This window comes from Heterocephalus glaber, unplaced genomic scaffold, assembly GCF_053883595.1.
Source record: "Heterocephalus glaber isolate CG9 unplaced genomic scaffold, H.glaber_assembly_v1.0 deba00001577, whole genome shotgun sequence".
NCBI lineage: Eukaryota > Metazoa > Chordata > Mammalia > Rodentia > Bathyergidae > Heterocephalus > Heterocephalus glaber.
This window is the reverse complement of record NW_028258358.1, coordinates 27,928,932-27,951,548: the sequence shown is the minus strand read 5'-3', so window position 1 is coordinate 27,951,548 and position 22,617 is coordinate 27,928,932. Positions and strand designations below refer to the sequence as shown.

At 36.3% G+C, this 22,617-nt stretch overlaps 1 protein-coding gene and 1 pseudogene across 3 annotated transcripts in view; both read right to left on the bottom strand.

Annotated features, from left to right (window-relative positions):
* The window catches only part of Gpc6 (glypican 6), a 1,085,538-nt gene that overhangs the window by 989,445 nt on the left and 73,476 nt on the right, over positions 1 to 22,617 (bottom strand). The gene's annotated exons all lie outside the window — the stretch shown is intronic.
* Positions 13,337 to 18,597, bottom strand: LOC147823536 (lysine-specific demethylase RAD23B pseudogene; annotated as a pseudogene).

The following is a 22,617-nucleotide window of genomic DNA, read 5'->3' as shown; positions in this document are numbered from 1 at the left end:
ACTAGTAGTTGTACTGCATATGACACACATTTCAGAAAAAGATAATTGCATAAACTACAATTATTTGGAAAAACATCTACCTTCTAAATAATTAGTCATGCCATTGGGATGGAGAATGTAAAAGATAACAGACTTAAGGAATGATTCTCAAAATGCATCAATCGTTGGAAAATACATCATCCTGTGGATGGGAGGGAGAAATCTATGTGACTAATTTTCCATTTTCTATTGGAAACCATGTTTAATTTATTTTGGAGGTAAATTAACATTAAAGTAAAATATGTGATTTTTCAAAGTTACCATCTGAAAATATTGTGAGAAACTTCTCAGTTGAAATCCTTCTCAGTTGAAGGATTTTCAGGTTCAGGTTAATGGGGGAGCAGTACTCACAAAGCAACTGATAAAAATTCAAAAGACACTAAAGAAAACCTGAATTAATTATAAGTCATACACACTGTTGGGTAAGAATATTCAGTATCAGAAAGATGTCAATTTTCCTCACATTGTTATCTAGTGTCACTATAATTCCAACCAAAATCTCAGCAGGAATTTTCTTGAACTTCAATTCGCTGACTGTATTAAGTTTATTAAAGGGTTAAGTGGTATGGAAAACCAGGATACAACAGTCTCAGAAATAAACATGTACACCTAAAAAAAAATTATTTATGGCTGAGGAGGCATCACAGATAGGCAGGGAATACGTAGCTCAGTGACGATGAATCTTTTAAAGACCAAGTGTCCAAACTGCAACAGAAAACCCAATTGTTTATCCCAGTGCCAACACTGAAGTTAAACCTGAATACTGAGGTTTTCATTTAGAAAACAACTGTTACCCGATGTCTGGCTGCTGGGGCAACTTGGCTTGCATGGCACAGAGAAGTCTCAGCATGCTCGCTGCCACAGGTTTGTCACCACTGACACAGACTAATCAACAAATGCTGACGGAAACCAGTTATCTAATTAGATGAAATGAACACAGCTCTTTATTTCACAAACAATATAAAAGAAATCACAATGAAGTATGTTTATAAACATGATAAGAATTTAATGCACACAAGAATTATTGTAAAAGGAATTAAGGCTATCCCCTTTGTATGAAACAAAAAACAACAAAGAGTGAAAAGAAAAGCCACCAGGTAGGATATTTATAACTTAAAATACTAAATAAATATTCAAACTCCGAGTATATAAAAACAGGTAGAAATTAATGAAAAAAGAGAACAGTTGAAGAGAAAAATATTGAAGCATTCAACTGCAAAGTCTGTAGAAGAGTAGACAGAATGCTCTCCAAACACCTCATACCCAAAACACTGACAAAACTTTAAGACTGTAATATTCAAAACTGGCTGACGTACAAATTGGTACAACCACTGTGAAAAATAGCTAGGCATTTTTAACAAGGTTAAACATGTGCAAAACTTATGATCTTGAAACTGTAACCGAACACAGAATCTCTAAAAACAATTCTTACGTGTGCTATACAGGAGACACTGGTAAGAACATTGTGTTAAACCAACTCTCTCCAACACTATAAGGAAATACTTCAAATAATCAACTTGTAAAGAGAAACAGTTTATTTTGGCTCTGAGTTGAAGCTACCAGTCCAAGCTTCCAGTCATTCTTTTGGCCTCTGGAGGGGATGCTGGATGGCAATGAAGAGGACAGCATGGGGAGCAAACCCTCTATCTCATGGCAAAAGAGCATAAGAGAAAGAGGAAGAGGCCATAGCCCCACAACCTACTTGAAAAGCACCCTTCAAGTGACCTGAGGGTCTCCCACTTCCTCTAGGTTCAACACCTCCTACCTGCATCACCATAGTGACTGATCTTTTAGCTCACAGACCTTTAAGGGACACTCACCACCCAAGCCTTAGCAAATGCCCATAGAAGCAGTGTGCACACTACCAAAACCGTGAGAAAAAATCCATGGTGAGCATTGTGATGTTTTCTTTATGAAAATATCTTTACTTTAGAGCGCTGAGAGCGAATCTATGCCATGTGTGCCACATCAGACTGTTTTATTGAAAACTCTAAAATGTTCAGCATCACTGCTTCACAACAAAGACACTAAGTTAATTATAATTACTGATATTTGGCTAGGACGAATATCACATAAATAATATTGCCTAAAAAGTCTTAAAATACATAAATGTTTCAAAAATCAGGCAAAACTAATGGAATATTAGTTTCAGATGTGGATGTCAGTAGCAAAGCACAGGAGTGTCTGCACAGAATTCAGTACGGAGTTTGCCCTCCTGGAGCAGCAGACGCAGAGGTGAGTGGGAAGGGCTTCTAGGCCCTGCTAATGTCCTATTTCTTCGTGGCACTTGGTGGGTACCCAATGTGTCGCTCCTATCACTGGGTAAACCATACTTATCCATCAAGTCGGTTATGTACAGGACACATTTCATAAGAAACAGCTTTTAGAGAAGAATGATGTAAGCTCCTGGTAGGTGGAGAAATTATTCAACTAGTTGAGTATGAGCATGTTTTAAGGCAGCAAGGTGAAGCGAAGGACAGATATCATGAGTTACAACTCCATTCCTTCATGAAATTTAAATAATGAAAGACAGAAAAGTGATAGATGAATAATGTGTTAAGGGAAAATTGATATTTTAAAATATCTTCCATACTGGAAAGTGGCTCTTATTAAAACAAAGTCTCCAAATACTATATGCTTACCTTAGAAAGAGAAAAATAGATTTCCTCCAAAATGTGCTAAGAATCAGCTGATATTTCTCATAAAATTATAACCATAGAAACCCTATTTCAATTTGATGAATCATCCTCCGTCAAGTTTAAGAAAAAGAACTAAAAGGCGTAACTTAAAAAAAAATCACATATTTAAAAATATAATACAAAGAGGGACATTTCAATTTAGAGATATCAATGAAAATGGATAATTTTCATTTATACGAAAGATAAGTAAAATTCTTTCCAAAGGACAGAAATGATAGCTATATAACTAAACTTAGGCTACTTGAGACCTGAACAAAGTGTAATATTCAAGTATTTTAGACAGAAAAGAGAAAAAAAGCAAAAGTAAAGGAAGAAATTTCAAATATGCCACTCATATATAAGAGAATATAATATTATAGAGAATAAAAGTAAGATTAAGAAAAAGGCATGAAATAGAATCCCCAAGTAGCAGTCCCCAAAAGTTCCTAAAAATGCAATGTGTGAGTGAGTCTTATCAAATAATTACTGGTGCAACATTCATTTGTCCATTAAACATTAATTTCTTCTTTATATTTTATTATGATATCCAAAAAATCAGGCTAATTCCGAAAGTCTATGGAAAGCAGTATAAGAAGATACGATGTACTGATGCAAATTTTTGTTTGAATGTTGTTGTTTGGACTTATGCATGCTTAGATATGATTTTATGTCTATAGGTTGCAATAAAGAAAGCGTCAGAGAACAAAGAAAGATCCAAGAGAATCTTTAATCGATAGAGCAAGGCCTGAAATGAGGACATGAGAAGCAATGGCATCAGAGTCACCAACAGGTGGGGAGGAAAGAGCAGGAGTGCCCAAGTGAGAAGATGACGGGCGATAACTTAAGAAAGACTAATTAACTTTTATGATAAAGCAGTGATCTTCAGTGGATGAATTAGTAGTCCCCTGAGGAGCACTGAGAAATCTATGAGGATATTTCTGGTTATCACAGTGACAGCTGGGCTTTACTAGCACTCCGAATGGGCACTGGAAATGCTGAGCATCCTATAATATGCAAGACTTTCTTGTACAATGAAGAGTTACTTCATCCCACATTCAAAAGGCATCCATGTTAAGACACACTGGAAGCTTTTGTCCTTTATGCTTATGCTGACTTTGGTTTTAATTATTGTGTAGTAAGCTAATTAAAGTATAACTTCCAAGACACATAAAACTTCCATCTGTGAAGTGGATAACTTTAATGTTACATAAAACATCACCTAAACCTTCTTCAACTGGATTTATTTATATTTTCATTTGCTTGCAAATTTAAATATTATGAATCCTCCACAACAAAGGTCGGATTTGCTGGGTTTAAAGTAGCCAGGGAAAAGGAAATAGTACATAAGGTGTTAAATGGGCATTTAACAGTTTAGGGAATTCGTTTCTATTCAAATATCCTCTGGGGCCTGGGATTTAGCTCAGTGGTTTCGCCGCCTGCTGCGCAAGGACAAGGACCCGGGTTAAGATCCCTGATACAAACAAACAAAAAAAAAAAACTTCTGATATCTTATTCAGGGAGAATGCAATCACTAAGCTGTGAGCATATCAACCACAAACTCCATTCCTCCCTGCAAGACTAGTGGTGCATCCTCTCCATTAATAGCCCACACAGAGATTATTCACTGACAAAACATTAAAGTCTTAGGAACTTTAGGAGATATTGCAAATCGCTATTCACAATCAAAAATAATATAAGTACTCAACTTTTTACATCACAGTTGATCAACAGAGCCACAGGTCATAACATAATGTTTTCAGAGTGGCAAACCCTGCTTTTCATTGAATTGTACAGAAAAATCATTCTCTTACATAGTTGAGAGCATTTTAATCCATGCATGGTTTAATACAGGTGCCAAGAGTGACTATTTAGCCAGCTTTTACTTTTTTTATACCAGTATCAAAATGTTGTCTAGATGCCATAAATGATCTTATTTGTACTCAACACTGGAATCAGAAAGGAAACAAAGAACATTTTCTCTGTGGCCAAACTTACAAAATTTCAGTCTCTGAGTTCCCCTGGGGCCAATGTATTAAGTGCAGTACACGAACTCCTCAGTACCTATTTTTAACTAAAATACCATGAGGTCCAAAATTTAATGTGGATTACTAAGAAAGCAAATCTTACATGTGATTTTACCCAAGATAACTCTTCCAAAGATTTCCTTCACGTTTAAAAACACACAGATCCAACAACTTCACTTTGGTCCTTACCCTCTACACAGCCCTTATTGATGTCTGACCATATGGTCAACTTTGGGGGTAACATCTCTACTTCTTCTAATATTACAAAGTCTTTCCTCAATACTAATTCTGCACTTAATAAATATATGGCAATTAACGTATCTTATTTATGCCATAATATTTTGTAGACCCTGACTAGCGATTAGATTAATTTCAAAACTCTAAATTCCTTTCACTCTAAGCCACATTTTTTTAAGGAAATGGACAGAGACAAACAAAATAATCTCTGTAGACTCCAGCTACTCTGTATTTCAGGGATAAAATATAATACATATGCATATTATTAATGGAACAAGTTTGAGTTTTCCTTTTTTGCATCTAATATATAAAAACATAGTATGTGAGTGGTTATAAACTTTACACATCTAATGTCCCTGAAAATTTGCTTTATTTCTTTATTATGGGCCCAAACAAAGAATACATATTTCTGCTGGCAGAAAATTATAAGAAATTAAAATTTACTGGACTCGTGATAAAAAAGTTTTCATAGTTTTGGAAGATTGTAAATATGAATATAAAAACAAGATATTCTACAGTCAAAATAGGCACTTTTCAAAAGTTATTTTTTAAAATTTACACATTTCCTCAAAAATGTGAATTACTCTGAATCCACAGATTCAATTCCACGATGTCTACCTCTTCTGTCAGAGCACTGTCCAAACATTTGGCTACAAATTTCAAGACTGAAAATTTATTCAAACTGTGAATTCAACATATTTAGGTGTTTGCATTCGACATCCATTAGTGGTGATATTTAAATACTTCCCATTCAGAGTATACCATTTTTGAATTTGAAGCCCTTCATTGGAAGTGGTGTCTCTGTATGTCTTCACCTGGCACATATTAGTCCATTATAAATGCACTTTGCCTTCTTTGTATTCCCAGTCGAAGAGATAGAGGCCTTGTGATGGTTATTAAGCTGGTAGGAGCCAAGACTTTAATCCAAGTCCGCTGATGTTAAGCACCTTTCATTACACAACTGTTGTCTCCCTAATGAGGTTTTGGTCTATTAGTCAGACTGAAACATCTCTATCTTCCTTATGCAATTGATTTTTTTTCCTGTTAAATGAGAGTGAAGTCAATGAACAAGTGTAAAAGGAAATAAAACTACAAAACCAACTAAGAAGTAGAAAGTCTTACTCCTAGAATTCTTTTACTTTGAGACGACCTCGCCACACACTCACAGTAAAGAGCAGAGTCCCAATCAGAAAAATATTCCCATTAAAGGAGGCCAGTATTTGCTCCAATCCCCAATAATGTATTTAGACAATGCTCAGAACGATGAGAATGTGTACCAGTTATTTCCAGAACAGCTGCTTATAAAAAAAAGATAGCTTTAAGTCAAATGCCTACTAGAAAAACTTGATCAAATTTGAATACACAGAAACTATTAGAAGCAAGCCTACCACTCTGTTTTTCTGTATCTCAAGAGAAGCCCTTTTCGGTACTTCGATGCTTTTCATTTCTTATCTAATATGCAGAGAATAAGAAGCTAAGGATTCTTGCTCAGCTGCTTTTCATAGTGAGGCAAACCACAAGCAAACACCAATAACATCTTCTGCTTTGCAATGCAGTCTCAACATATGACATGCAATTATATATACTGATTTCACAAATGACATTTGTTATCTTTTTCCCTCTAGGCAACAAACACTCCACACATCACTTTCCGCCCAAAAACACATTTTTTCAAAATGTTAGCTGGACGTTTTCTCTTTTTTATGGATTAGAGTTGAAAAGTCAACACTGGAAAATAAAGTGGGGTTCGGAAATGGTTATCTGTAAATATGAGTTCATTGCTTCCCTCTGACAACCACAAGTAAAGTCAACAAAATATATTCTGTCCAGGTTGGCATCACAAAATATTTTCAAGATGACCTGGAGATGATGGCCTTTCTGAAAAAAACAAGTTTATTATAAATGAATGTGTAGCCACACATATGCAGGTATTCCTTAATCTACAAACAGTTCTGCTCCCAAGGAATTCTGTTCTAATTTTCTTCTAAAATTTGAAGTATGCGGCAGCGATGGGTGGTGTGTGTGTGTGTGTGTGTGTGTATCCTTAACTAGCTCTTTAGAATTTCACTGCTCAGAGTGTGGTGCATGGTCTAGCACCATCAGCATTACTTTGAGCTTGTGAGACACCAAGACTCTCAGGCTCCACCCAGACCTACTGCATAAGAATCTGCATTTTAACAGCATTAACAAGTGTTAGGGTTGCCCCTCTGAGGAGCCACCCCTCAATTCCATGCGTAATCTCTCCTCTCCTATTCACTGTAATGCTAAAGGCACTGAGCATATCAGCTTGTTTCTCTTCACCTATGCTGAGGGGGCTGTCTCAGACTTCACTAGGTGCCTGCTAAGGACAAGATCCATGTCTGTGTTGTTCCCTTTTACATTCTAGTACCTAGTGAGTGGTTGGAATTTAATGTCTATCTGCCAAACAAATAAAAGTGGCAACCACGCAGAGATTTCCTTGCATATATCCACTGTATCCACATTTGTGGAGCCCCTTAATCAGTCCCTCAGGCTCTGACTTCACCTCTGATTGGCATATATACTCAGTGCCACCAGACTTATATTTCTAGAACACAAATCAGATTCTCATCTCTTACCTAAATCCTCCATCACTCTTTACAGTACTGTACTTTAAGGTCTTCAATAATACATAAAATTCAGGGCCACAGACTGGCCAATATGTACTCTTTCCATATTGTTGCTCTGTGTCCTGAGCCATCCTCATTCTCATCTGAATCCTCAACTCAAGATGTCATTAAAATTCCTTCTTGTTTCTTAATACAAAGTAATATAGTAAGGTCTTAAAATATTTAAGTTAATCACTAAAATTAAAAGTATATGCAAAAAATGTTCCAAGAAACAGTTACTAAGCATGGGAATAGAATACTATTCCTAATATTTTTGGGGGGGGGAATATGTTTTCACATGGGCTAACTGGCTGAAATTTTTTATTGTAGCAATGCAACTAAATTAGGGCTGAAATTAATTTCATAATTTCTGGTATGTTTCTAAACATGAACATTTTTCCCTGCTCCAAAGATCTTCATAACTCTTCCAAAATTTAGCAAGTATTTACAAATTCTTAATGGCCATTGAGTCTTAAAAGCAAATACCACTTTTGGCTGTCACTGGAGAAATCTAAAAACAAGATCAGACAAGGAGCCACCACTCAAGCTATATGAACTGTGGGAGCATGAGTAGTAGCCCCAAAGCTCAAATCTCCTCACATTTACACAGATTCCATCTATTTTAGGACACCCAACCTCCTGCTTCCTGGACACAATGGACACCATCATCCTGAAATACCGAATCCTTTAAGCTCAGCTCCATTGTCACATATTGGTAAAGCTTTTCTTGACTTCTCTTCAAAGTTAATTACCTGTTCCCTTTTATGTCTTTGCAATACTTCAAAAGGGCTACTATCATAGCTTCCTTTATTAATTTATTCCTGCAACTGTCTCCTTCCAAACTCTAAGTCCCTGGGTACAGGATCCATGTCCTCTCCATCTTGTTATTCTGGATAGTAAGTTGGTACTTCACAATCAATAAGCAAATCTCTACTGTCAGTGCAACAGTTCAACGTACAGCCATAAATACACAGTCCTGCTGAAGAGAAGGGACTTTGTAAGGCCTATGTATTCTAATTCAAAGTCAAGAACTAAATTCTCTGGGATCTGATATGAATCCCAAGGTGCCATGAGCTGAACACTCGACAGAACCCAACTCGGAGAATAGGTGCAAACCACCAACACAGGCAAGCCCAGGACAGCACAGGGAAAAGTCTCATCCAAGAACGAGGAGGAGGGTAGATGTCAGAGAAAACAGAAAGAGACAGCAAAGAGAAATGGTGCCAAGACCTCTCTATGAAAGGACCTTGGTAAGATATGCAGAGACATACACATCTCACATATTTTTGCATCTTAGATAACAAATTTGTCCACATAGAATGTCCTCAATGATGCTGTCATAGATACCTTAAGTATATAATAGCCACCATAGCAAAAATATTAAAAGACAAGTTGATGAGCTGGCTACTCTGAAACTGACATTACAAAATGAATTTAACCCATATATGCTAACAACATAGCCATAAAACAGATATAAAATATGAATCAATCATTTTTTGCACTGGATGAATATTTAAGGTATACTCAACTCCAGATCAGAGCAAGTGGAAATCACACCACATAACAATTCATCTAGTTGACTGTAGTAGTGTTACTCAAACTGAACTGCTTCTTACAAACCCTCAGAAGATTAGTATAGATATCAAGAAGAAATTTTTAGAAATATTTGTAGCAAGCTTACATTTTCATTTCTAATGTGTCTAATAATAAAAATTCAGGGCTCATATTTTATATTTTTGTTTAATTTTGTGAATTAACCTTATATTTTATGAAAGAATTGATTTGGAATGGGTTGGCAGGAGGCTGGAGGTGGGAGGACATGGGAGGAGGAAAAGAAGCAGTGGGTAGGTGGAAGGGAGAAGGAAGAGAGAGGAGGGAGGAGGAGAAGGAAGGACTCTTCAGCACAAGGAGTTCGAGAAACACTGCAAAATTAGGTGTGGTCTCACCAGAAAGCCCACCTCCTCAGTGGCTAAGACTGTTGTCACTGGAGAAGCTGAAAGGGGCTGAACACTCCACATAAAAAAGATTGAGAACAACTTTTATTTGATAGTCCAGACTGCTCATACACAAGGACCGTCAAGAGCTGTGACTAGTGCTACTGCTTCTTCTATGTGTTCAATCAGAGTATGTGTCAGAAATTTCTATGGAAAAATGAAAATGCCATTACAAAAATGGTTTTATTTGAATTTGATGGATTTGAAGTAAATTCTTTCTAAGGTCAGTGTCAACCCTAAAATTCTCTGATTCTGTGAATGTGTTGTTGGCTAATTGATGAAAAGTATGCTGAAAGGAGTTTTAAAAATCAATTATGTGACACTAGAATCAAACAAATGTTTTCATTTAAACTTATAGTCTGCTCTCTGTGTTGTATAGTATAAGATAGAAGCACTCACATCCAAGAAATACCTGAGAGTATCTGAAACAAGACATTGAAGACAATATAAGACATTACCTGAGAATGAGAAATATTTCTTTATTTATAGTTATGAAAGATACTGCAAAAAAGAAAGGATGAAAGGAAGAAAGGGAGGCAGGGAAAGGTGAGCACTTTGCCTGAGAGATGAGACACACAGTTAACAGAACATGAATTGCTTGTGATAAATTAGGCAATGGGGAGGTTAAAGTTTTATTTGAAGAGTACACAATCATTAAAGATGGGAAATTAGCAAACCCCAGTGTGAAGTGAATCTGAGTAAGCAAGAGAGGGGCCCATAGCATTCAGCAACTTTAGACAGGTGACCTCATCACAGATTTAAATAGCCTGTCCATTATAAGCATAAATTATCACCCCATGAAACTATGATAGGCTGGATACTGACCTGGAAATTAACAATCAAGCATATTGCAGAAAAAATTTTAAAATGAATCTTTTCGTTGATAACCAGCAGGGTGCTGATTAGAGAGGGGGAAAAAAGCAAAACCATTGTAATTTTTAAATTGCTATTGTTATAATAGAATGTAGCTGAACTTGGAATAAGAAATACAATAGTCCACCTGTTTTAAATGTCATTCTTTACCCTAACATGAAGATTTGTTGAGGGGATACCAATTCTTAATGTTAAGAAAGGAAGTTATATACAAATAAAGTTATGGAATTTGGTTTTGTAGTTTAGTAAACTGATAATGAGTTGCTCCATCAGATAATTCCAAGGTTATATCTGCAAAGTAAATCTATAATAGCATTAAAAATATATCATCAGGGTTGGGCCCACGTATGTCATTTACAAAAAGGTGTCTCTGGCAGTTATTACTATTTGTGAAGGCCAAAGTGTTACCATTTTTTAAACAGTATATCTCAGTCAATAAACCTAATATCTTTTGAAAATCTGAAAGATGATAATTTATTTCCTCCCCAACCATCCTGATTCCAAGTTTACCTATACTATTTGTCTTAACAGATAGTTAATTTTTAAAATATTAATGGATATGTGTAGATCACATTAAAGTGTAGCTAAAAGAATATGTTTGATTACTTATTATTCTTTTGTAACAGCAAAGAAACACCAGCAATTATTGTTTTTTTCTATTCTTGATGACAGCCATTCTGACTGGGGTGAAACGGAATCTCAATGTAGCTTTGATTTGCATTTCCCTGATGGCTAAGCATGTTGAATATTTTTTTCATCTACTTACTCGCCACTTATACTTCCTCTCAGAAGTTTCTGTTCAATTTATCTGTCCACTTATCGATTGGGATATGTGGGTTTTGTATTGTTTTATTTTGGTGTTATGTTTTCTGAGGTTTAAAATATATATATATATATATTCCAGCTATTAATCCTCTAAAGAGTAGCTAGCAAAGATTTTCTCCCATTTTCAAGTCTGTCTCTTCACTTGTTTGATTGCTTCCTCCATTTTTTTTTTTCATTTTTATTTTTGTTTTTGTGTTTTCCAGTACTGGAGATTGAATTCAGTGTGTCACATGTGCTACACAAGCATTCTACCAAGGAACTATACATCCCCAGACCTATTTGCATTATTATGAGTTTATCTTTCCTCTGACTGATCCAAACTGTTATTTCCTTTCCTTTAAAACTTTATGTTTTTCCTGGATTTACCAGTTGCCTATCTTTTTCCCCTTTGCTTAAACTCTTCTCAAATTTTCCAATGTTAAAAACATCTTGGACACAAACATTAATATGGTCAAAGATATATCAGATACTCTATGTTCCTGAATCCTTCAATTCTCCTGCTCCAATTTTGAATGGCTGCTCCCTAGACTTGTCAAATGATTGTCATGGGATTTTCTTTCACTTCTAGTTTCCGTACTGCTGCTCCTATGTCACTTAGATCCTTAATCTTTTCTGCACATTTATTTTTCTCATTTAGAGTTCATTTAGGAATGATCATCATGCCTATGGTTGTGAAATTTCATGAGTTTATTCTTGGTCCTTTTTCACTAATCTTGCTCTATACTGGGCATGTGAAAGTTACTGTCCTTCAGGCCTGGGACCTTTTTAAAATTAGTTTGAGAATTTCTACTCTTTCATTTGCTCTGCTCTTTTCTGAAAGCCCTGTCAGTTGCATCTTATATGGTCTCCTTATATTTTCTGAGATATTTCCTTAATATGCAAACCCTTTTATTTTTTATATCTGCTTTCATTTTTGTTTTAGTTTTTTTAAAAAAAAGGTTTTCTTTTTAATATGCCACGAGATATCTTGATTGTGCATTTTCCAAAGTACTTTCCCAGCCACATCTCCCAACCCTTCCAGGAGAATGCATCAATCTCTCAATGCAGTAAAAGATGCCGGCTTATAGTTCTATTCACTTCTTTTTGAAAGTAATATAATACTAATGACTTAAATGGTAACACTCTTATCTAATAAAGGAAAAACATTTACAAGTATCAGAAACCCAGTTTTGAAACATTTGCATTAATTTTGAATCAAATCAGCATTTTGATTTGAGGTGTTTTTTTTGTTTTAAAGGCAGCAGTTTTACTAACTTGCTGATAAAACACCTTTCTGCTGAGGACAGAGGGAGAGAGAGAGAGAGAACGAATGCTGCATTTCACCATTGGCCCCAAAAGTGCTAAACAACAGGATACATCAAAAGCAAACAGGCAATGGTTGTTTTAAATCTTTTACTGCAAGATAACAATGAAGTAAACAGTAATTAGACACCTAAATTTTTCCCCAAAACAAAAAATGTAAACAAGAAAATAACTGCCTATACTTGTACAGCTTCTCAAATCATGTTAGAAGGGTCTCACATTCAATGATCAAGAAATTTTAAAATAGTAGTAATAATTTTTGATTTAAGAAAAAGTTCGCTTTCTTCCCTCCCACACCCCAAGTATTTAACATGAAAGAATGGGCTTCCTTACACATTAATTTTATACTTATGTGGAGCAGCAACAATGACCATTGATAATTTGGCATTTCTGTTTACAGTTGCTCCAAAATTCTTTTCAATTTCAAAAAGCCATTATCCAGTGTTGCCATAAAACAGAGACTATAAATTCTAGGTAGCAAGGATTTGTTTGGAAACCAATGTTAGGTCAAGAAATATAAAGCAGGGCATTACACTAAATTTCTGGATCTAGTGCACTAAAAGGAGTGAAACCTAGGAAAAGTCACCTACTGTTTTATAGAAGAAATAAAGACCTGCAAAAGCTGATTTGGGGTTGTATATTTTACACACTGTGTGGATTTGCGGCTTCTGCTAATTGAAGCAGACATGCACTGTAATTTATCCCTGCCCTGTATCCTAGATCCCTCCCACCCTACCCCAACAATCTACTGTCATATACCAAGTACTGTGGATATGAACCCAAGTCATCCCAGACAATCCAGTGAACAAAGTTAGTGTAATGCACTGGTGTGAAGTGTGAGATACAAAAAAGTCCCTTTCAATCTTCATCAAAGTTCTGCTGTAGAAGAAAGTTGGCAGCCAAATTTTCATTCTTCTCATAAGCAAAATATGCTTGTATCACAAGTCCTTCTGGAAATCCTAATGCCTTTAACCTTTCTATAGCTTCTTTTTCCTGAAGAGTTACTTGGATGTAGTTCATGTGCCACTTCCGGTTTCTGCAATTCCTCCACCGCCGCCTCTGCCACTTCCTCCTTGACCACCAGCTTCCTGAACTGGTTCATTTAACATCTGAATAAAATGCTCCTGGTGTTGGCTAACTTGCTGCAGTAATTGAGGATTCTCTGGACCTATCTGTTGTAGCAATGCTGGAAGCAGGGAAGGACTCTGTTGGCTAATTTGTCTCATCTGTTGAAACTGAGGCTGATTCCGTAAAAACTCAAGAGGAAGTCCTCCAGAACTTGTTGCTGTAGTAGCTGCTCTTGTAGTCACTGCAGCTGCAGCTCCCGCGGAGGACTGAGGCCCCCAGTACTAGCTGCTTGAGGAGGGTCGACCACAGCCCGACTTTCTCTATCTCCAGGGATTCCCATTAAAAGATACTCCACTGCTCTGTCAGGGCCGTTGAAACTGGCTCTCAGGGCTCCAATCACTTGCTCTCATTCATAGCCCATAGACATGATCTGTTACCATATTCTCATAAGACTGACCTGTCACAAGTGCACTTGTTGCATCTTCAAAAAGATTTGACCGAGAAGAATCTCCTGATGTATTGTCAGTTGAGGCAGGGCTGCTAGCCACCGGTGTCTCTGCTGGCTTCTCTGCAAGCTTCTCCTGCTGAGCTGCACTAGCGGGCGCTGGTTCAGAAGACACTGTCGTCGCTGCTTTAGCGATGGACGCAGGTGCAGAAGTGGGAGCCAAAGCAGGGGCAGGGGTCGGTGCCTGAGCCACAGCTGTTGCTGGGGGGGAACTAATGGTGGTGGTGCTGGCAGGACTCGACTACTGTGTTGTAGCTGGTGCTGGTGTGGTCACTGCTTTGGGCTTTGTCACCATAAACACCACAAAGTTTTTCTCATCAATTTTATATTCTTTAACAGTGTCATCATTGAGGATTTTACCTGCATAAATTAATTTTTGACCTGCTACTGGGAAGGCATCTTTCCCTTTTTCAGATTCAATCTTCTCATTCAGTGCTTTCACCGTCTCCTCCGGGTCGATGTCGATCTTGAAAGTCTGTTGCTGGAGGGTCTTCAGGGTGACCTGCAGGGTGCCGCTTCAGCTCCACTGCCAGGCCTGCGCCGGGTGCTGGCCGCTGGGCGGGGTCTGTGGCCTGGCCGCCCCGGGGTTGCCAGCGCTGCTCACGCTCTCCGGAGGAAGGCGGTGGAAGCGGGGGTTTGTCACATTCGCCCCGCAGAGCGGCCTGTGCCCGCGCTGGCGCTCCGGCCCGCTGTACTTCCGCACGCGCCAGCCACTAAGTCCGCAGGAGGGGAAAGGGCCTCCAGGAGACCAGCCGAGGATCCGCTGCCTCACCACAGGATGGTGGCTGCCATCATCGTTGTTTTAGTTTTTGTAAGATTTCAACTATTCTGTATGCAATGACATCGCATTTTTTGTAAATGCTGTTTTTCTGTTTCTCTAATTTTTTTCTTGCTTATTTAAGTCATTTCTTCCTCTAAGTAATAGTTTAGTTGCTTCAAGCTCCATTAAGTAGATTTTTGTTGTTGTTCCTGATCTGGCTATTTATTTATCAGAGTATCTTCCAAATACTTGGCGATCCATGCATATATTTAAGAGGAAGAAAAACAGAACAAGTCTGAGAACCTCTGCACAAGAACTGCCTCTTGTCAAGTGAAGGCTTGCATTAGAGAGTAAACAGGTCTTCACCTGTGGCTTGCCCTTCCAGTGCCACTGCGTCTAGATCTCTCCGGAGTCATTTTCTCCAGAACATAAGCTTTCACTAATCTCCTGTTTGGAAATAGGTAAGGGGACTCACTGGCTTGTTGGTCAATGCTATTGGAGATGCCTGATGGGAAATCACTTATTATACAGAAATCACTTATTATACAGAACCCCAGCCCTGCCCTCACCCATGGCATCACCATGTCTACAGTCTCTCTGGTTAAGTCTCCATTGTACTAATTCCTTTATCTCACTAGGTTAGTGGCACTTCAGTCGTCCCTGTCTGTTCAGGGAGGAAGGCATCTATGACACGATAACATAACCTATTTAGAAACACATCCCTGTGTTTGTTCCAGACTTCACTCTCAGCATCTGCCGTATCTTATATTGCTAACTTCTTTCTCTAAGGTTCAGAAACAGAAATCTGATTCCTACTTTTTGGCATCTCCCTGTGTGTGACCATTAGGTATTCAACTTTCTCTATTCCAATGACCCTTCCTTCTCATTTTTATTACCCAGAAATTCATAGCATCACCAAACCACTGTTTTCCTCTCATCTTCTTTGTGTGTTTCTATCTTTTCTTTAGTTTTAGAGAGATATGCAAGAGGATGTTGAAATAAACACATTTTCTAATATTGTCTTATTGAACTGGAATCTCAATATGGAATGAGTATATGATACATAATATATGAATATATCTTGAGATACTCAAGATCATGCCACCCCCAATTAAATCAGGTTATCTGAATTTTAGTAAGCAAAAGAACCACATTAGTCATCCTATTCACTCATTCTCTTAAATTAAAATAAGAATTGGTTCCTTTGTTTTTATCTTTGTTCAGCTCTATGAAAGAACAAAAGACAACCAATGGGGAAAAAAAAAGCTTGTCACATATTTACGAACAGTTTGGATACTTAGAATGTCTCCTATAGTTTCCTGAGTGATAGAGGAAGGAAGAAGACTCAAATGACCCACTGTACTGTACGTCCACTTTCTACAATTTCAGAGACTAAGGCTATCAATCATCTACAAAATACAGAGTGCCACTCCTTCTCTTTGGCATCCATCAGAAATTTCCCAACTAGTCTCCTCTTGTAAAATGACAATGTCATAATAATAGTTGAACTTATCGTAGAAAAGCATGTATGATGGAACAAGAGGACATGACTATGACAAAAAGCAGAAAGAGTGAGTGGTTTTCCTCTCCATTTATCATTCCTGCTGAATCTTCCATACACTGTGCTGAAACAGCACATGAGCTTATTACAGCACAGTTACAGTCCAAAGAGTCTAACATAAAAACAAAAGGCAGACTTCAGAACAAGAAGACTTATTTAACATTGCATTTCAATCACGGTTTGAGCCTGCTGTACGTATTTCCCTCTCCATTGACAATCTTAATAAAACCAATTGAGAATTTCCCATGATCCCGTCAGTTTTCCGTTGAAGTCAATAAAAAAGTAAATGTAGAGGCCATGGAAGGTCAGGATTGACTCTGCAGGGATTTTCCTTCCTTCAGATTAAAAGCTTTCATAAACCTAACTCAAAAAACAAAAGAAACAAAACAAAACAAGACAGAAAAGTATATCTCTCATAAAAACGGTGGGTCTGGGAAGGTGAGAGAAAGTATGGGAAGCATACACGGGCCACAAGCATACTGTGAGTTGAAAGTGTGGCCTTATGAAAAAAAAAAAAGAAAAAAAAGAAAAACTAACACAACCTTAAGGAGTACACATAGCAGCAGAAAATATAAACTTAGCTTTCTCAAGTGCTCTATTTTAAAAGATTAATAGTAAGAAAACACTGAAATGCCCAATAAGTTCATCAAATAATTTTTAATTAGAATGGATTCTTAGGCAGGGATAAAAATTATAATTTTGCTAAGTGCATATTCTAGTACTTAGGGAAAACGCTAAGGGAAGGCTTTTTAAAATTTTGCACTTGACCTCTAAATGCAGGACAACATATAGAAAGTCCCATGAATCCCATGAATGTGTCAAAAGTCCAGCCAATTTTTAATCATACAAAGAATAAAAACAGGGACCTCCTTTCCCATTATATTTCTAAGCCCCATGCCCCTATTTTTAAAAAGGGTCTGTTTATTTGGAAACACTGTCAAATTTATTGGCTTGCTAATGAAAATTGCTCAAAGTTTTAATATGATTTAGTCTTCACATGCAGTCAAAATAATGGCAGGTTGAGCACTAAGTATATACTCAAGAAATTAAATAAAAAGAAAAGCAAAAGGCATGAATGTATACACTGAGCAATGAAACGTCCATTTAAGCCATGAACTCCTAATCATATTCTAAGATTTTCATTTATTGATTTTAGGGAAAAACTCTGATTTATCAAAGTAAAATACTTTGATATAATGATAATTTTAAAGAATTGCTTGGCAATTAATGGTTGTAGATGTCTAATGTAATAAGGAGGTACAGAAATGGTTCTTTTATTTTAATTATTTATTTTTTAGTGATTGCTAAAAAAATTGTCTTGTTTAAAAGCTGCTGTTTTCCAATGCAAAGAGCAGTTCAGACAATACATGTGACAGTATTCTAGCTGGTTCTTTTCCTCTGTCCCTGGACCAGGTTTTTGCATTGTGTTCAGCAACATTTAAATCTAACTGCATGTAGATATTTGCACATGAGCTCCTGGAGATCAAGGGAACATTAGCCATCTTTGTCTCAAACATCCAGCTTGGCCTATAAAAGGTTCATCATGAATGGAAAATGACTTGTGCCCATATATTAGAAAATCCAGGCGTGAATGTTGATTTTATTTCTGTATCTGGATGACAGACTACCCTAAAGGCCTTTGCTTCATAATGATCTGGGGCATGAATAAAAATGTAGTTTTCCCAAATAGCATGGTTAATTAACTGGAAGTTGTAGCCTGGAGCACTTTGTCAAACAGGATTTAGGTGCAAGCAGGATTACAACACACTGCAGGTGCAGAAAATAGGTAAGCCAAGAATAGTCACCAATTCAAGTCCAGACTTAAAAATCCGATGGCCTCAAGTGTTATGACTAAAGGATGTTTCCCTTGTGGACAATAACACCAGAAGTGTTTTCATCATGAACAAAAAATAGCACACACACTAATGTTATCTATTGCTTTATTTTCTTCTTTCTATGAGTACGTTACCTAAAGGACTAGGCAAAGAATATTTGTCCAAATATTTCATTCCTGTAAGACATCAACAAAGTATTCTCAAAAATGATATGTACAGAGAAAGAGATGGAGAGAGATGCCTAAGTCACTCAGGTACGACTTAGAAATAATTTCTTAAATATGTGATAAAAATTTTAAAGGAAATATTTTTCAGTAATATCATTGTAATAATATATTTAATAATTTCTAATTCAATACTATTATAATAAATTTTTTAAATAGGATCTTAAAATCTTTCCTCCTAAACTGAAGTACAATTTTATCTTAGTGAAACAATGTAAAATTTTATAGACAATATTAACATTTAATGGCTAATTTAAACCTCTAAATTTCTAAAATTAATTTGTCAAATGTTTCTTTAAAATATAGCTAATCATTCTTTAAATGATTGAATATGCAGAGCCTTGTCTATTAATTGAAGGTTTAATTATAACTTCAATAGCTAATAATTTACTAATTTTAAAAGTAAAATGAATAATGAATATAATTACATTTATAATCTTAGGGACAATTACTGAATACTTTCTATACTTATTCTTTTTAAAGAATACACTTCATTGTTTCCCTAAAATACAGAACTATAATCACAGTTAAAACAACTCTCTGCAATATAATCATATTTGTTTTTATGGCAAGAAAAAATAATTTTCAGAGAATTGCATAGTAGAATCATGTTTATAACAAGCAACATATTTCTTTAAACAAATAGAAACTAAAGTTATTGTTTTAAATATGCATAATATTTTAACTTTTGGATCTTAAGGTATCAAACAACTTGTTTTTACAAAGGAAACTGGGAGATGGAGATCAAAAAATATAAAACAGAAAATGTATAAGATAAATGAGTCAAAAAATGGAATGTACAGAACCTGAGCTTAGTGGCATACACCTGCAATACTAGCTACTTTTGAGGCTAAGATAGGAGAATTGCAAGTTTGAGCCCAGCCTGGGCAACTTATCAAGATGCTCTTTCAAAATTTAAAAAACATAAAAATAAAAAAGACTAGGAATATAGCTTAGTGGTAGAGCACTTACCTAGAAAGCGTGAGACCCTGGGTCCAATCCTCAGCACTACAAATAAAGGAATATAAAAATATAAAAATGTCTGGGATGTAGCTCAAAGAGATAGGAATTGGTTCAATCACCAATACCAAAAACAAAGGAATGTGCAAAACAAAGACTATGTTTAATAACAGTGTACTATATTCAAGATTTCTGCTAATAAGTAATTATAGCTGCTCTTCCCACAGAAGGAATAAATAGGTTAAGAACATGAGATTATACGACGTTATTTTTGTTCCACTACATTAAAACCTTGGATTACAAGTAACTTGTTCTGCAAGTGTTCCACAAGATGAGAAAATATTTCTAATAAACAAGCAATGTCCTGCAATAGAGTACATGATGCTGAATGTCACATGATCACAATGGAGCCAACTGTTCCTTGCTCTCTCTCGGTGGGATTGTGAGTTATTGTCTCCCAACAGCAAGAGGTTATGGAAAAGATCTCATCTGTAGAGGAGGAGGAGGAAAAGGCAGAGGAATCCTTCATTTTAAATGAGATTAAAGAGATGTGGAAAATGTGGAAAATAGTGCAAAATTTGGTAGAAAAATCACCACCCGAATAAGGGTGTAGCAGTGCAAACGATTAATCTGTTTAATGACAATGCAATGTCATATTTCCATGAAGTCCTCAAAAGGAACCCAAAGCAACTGTCACCAGAAAAGTTCCTTGTTAAAGCTGCACAAAAAGAAAAAGACTCCACTGAGCCAACAGATAGCAGTGATTCCATTAGTGACAGCAAAAGTCATCCTACACAATGATCCTCTATTGCTCCTCTCCCTCAAATGAGGCACAAAGGTTTTCAAATGTAAGCGCAGGTTAATTTGGTTATTTTTCTTTATATTTTGTAAGGTTTTTTGTTGTTGTTGTTGTTTTGGTACCGAGGATTGAACTCGGGTCCTTGCACTTGCTGGACAGGCGGTGGAACCACTGAGCTAAATCCCCAGCCCTGTAAGCTTTATTGTTTTGTATTATGTTACAGTATTATAATCATTTTTATATAAACGTTTTTTGGGTTGTGGAATGAATCATCTGGGTTTCCATTATTTCTTGGGGGAAATTCACTTTGATATACAAGTGCTTTGAATTACAAACATGATTCTGGAACAAATTATACTTGCAAACAAGATTCTACTATATTTTATTCATAAACATATAAGTACTCTGACATCATACTGTATACTTTAAATATACACAATACAATTTATTTTTAAATAATTCTGTGTTAAGTAAAAAAAATGCCCAATAAAAAATGAGCTAAAGATTTAAATAAGAGGTTCATCAAAGAATATAACTGCTGGTAAACAATTGCTTGAAAAGATGCTCAACATCATTAGTCATTGTGGAAATTAAATTAATATTCTGAGAGAATCATACCATATGCCAATTAAGAATGCCTTAAATTAAAAAGACCAATTACATCAAGTATTGGTGAGGATATGGAAGAAATGAAACACACATTGCTGTTATGAGTGAAAATAATCTAATTACTTTGAAAAACAGTATGGAAGTTTCTTTAACAATTAAAATACACCCAACATATGATCAGAGTTATTCCACTCCTAGTTATTTAACTAGGAAGATAGAAAACATGTATCTTTACAAACTGGTACTCAAATGTTCATGGGAGCCCCAAATTGGAAATGCTCCAGGTGTTCATTAACAGAGGACTAGAAAAACAAATTGAGGCTATAGCCACATGATGGAACACAACTCAGAAATAAAAAGGAATGAATTATATGTAACATGAATGGATCTCAAAATAAGTTGTTATATGAAAGCTAGACCAAATAGTGCACACACAATCTGATACCATTGATATAAAACTGTAAAACGTTCAAAGTAGTCCACAGTGACAAAAAGCAAATTAAGCACTTGTGTGAGGTGAAGTGGGACCAAAAAGAATACAGAACATGAGAAGACTTCTGTGGGTAATGGATATGTTCCTTCTCTTCACTGTGATGACAGTTTCTCAGGTGTATTCTTATGTCAACCCTTACCAAGTTGTTCATTTTAAAGATGTATGGATGATGCTGGGGATTTAGCTCAGTGCCACCATGTCTGCCTCAAAAGCATGAGGTCCTGAGTTCGATCCCCAGTGCCAAAAAAAAAAAAGATGTATAGATGATTATTATAACTATATCTTAATAAACTGTTAAAAATAAGGCCCTTGTAAAGGACATAACTATTTGATTTTAAAGTGTTCCTTTCCTCTTCTCTATGTCCCCGAATAATCAGATATGAAAGCACTTAAACATCTTCTGAACTAACAATGTGCTGTTTTCAACTTTTAGTATTAATGCTCTCAAACAATTCCTTCTCTGTTTTTATTGCTACTACACACAACACTATTTGTTTACCAGCTTCAGATCTGAGCCACCCAAAAACCAATTTAGGCACATAACCTGTAGGCTGTACAACCTACTCTCAGTTTAATCTTCTCATATGGCATGATTTAATGCACAGCATCATAATCAGCCTCTTCATTTCTCAGTACACATACACCTCTCTGCTCGGGTCCAATTTCTTCCTGACCACCAGTGTCCTCCGTTATCTGGCACAATCATGCCCATCCGGCCTCCTTGCCTTTACTAGTCTGTAAAAGTATAAGAGGATCAAGGTCTCTAGTATCCCAGTCTAAGTCCTGTGCCAAGGACAAGACCCATGTCCTAGATTATAACTGCTATTTCATGTAGCGGACCGTGGCAAACAAGAAAATAGATCAGAACTAATGATAAAAGAACATTTTTGACCAAGGAAAAGTAAGAGAGTTCACTTTCTTTCTCTGAGTTTATCAAATTTACAACTGGAAAACAACCAAGAACATAAAGACATGCGTGAAGTTCCTACCTACAATGCAATGCTAGGCATCCACTAGAAAAAATAAAGTATGTACCTGATACAGAAAAGTTCCCACAGTATATTGCTGATGAGAAAGCCAGCTGGAGAACAAAATATGTAGTATAACTGCTCATTTATGTAATTCTTAGAGGATAAAATTCTACTATATGACATTAAGAGAAAATATAAAGTGTGCATACCCAAGAAACTATTTGCCTTGGTTA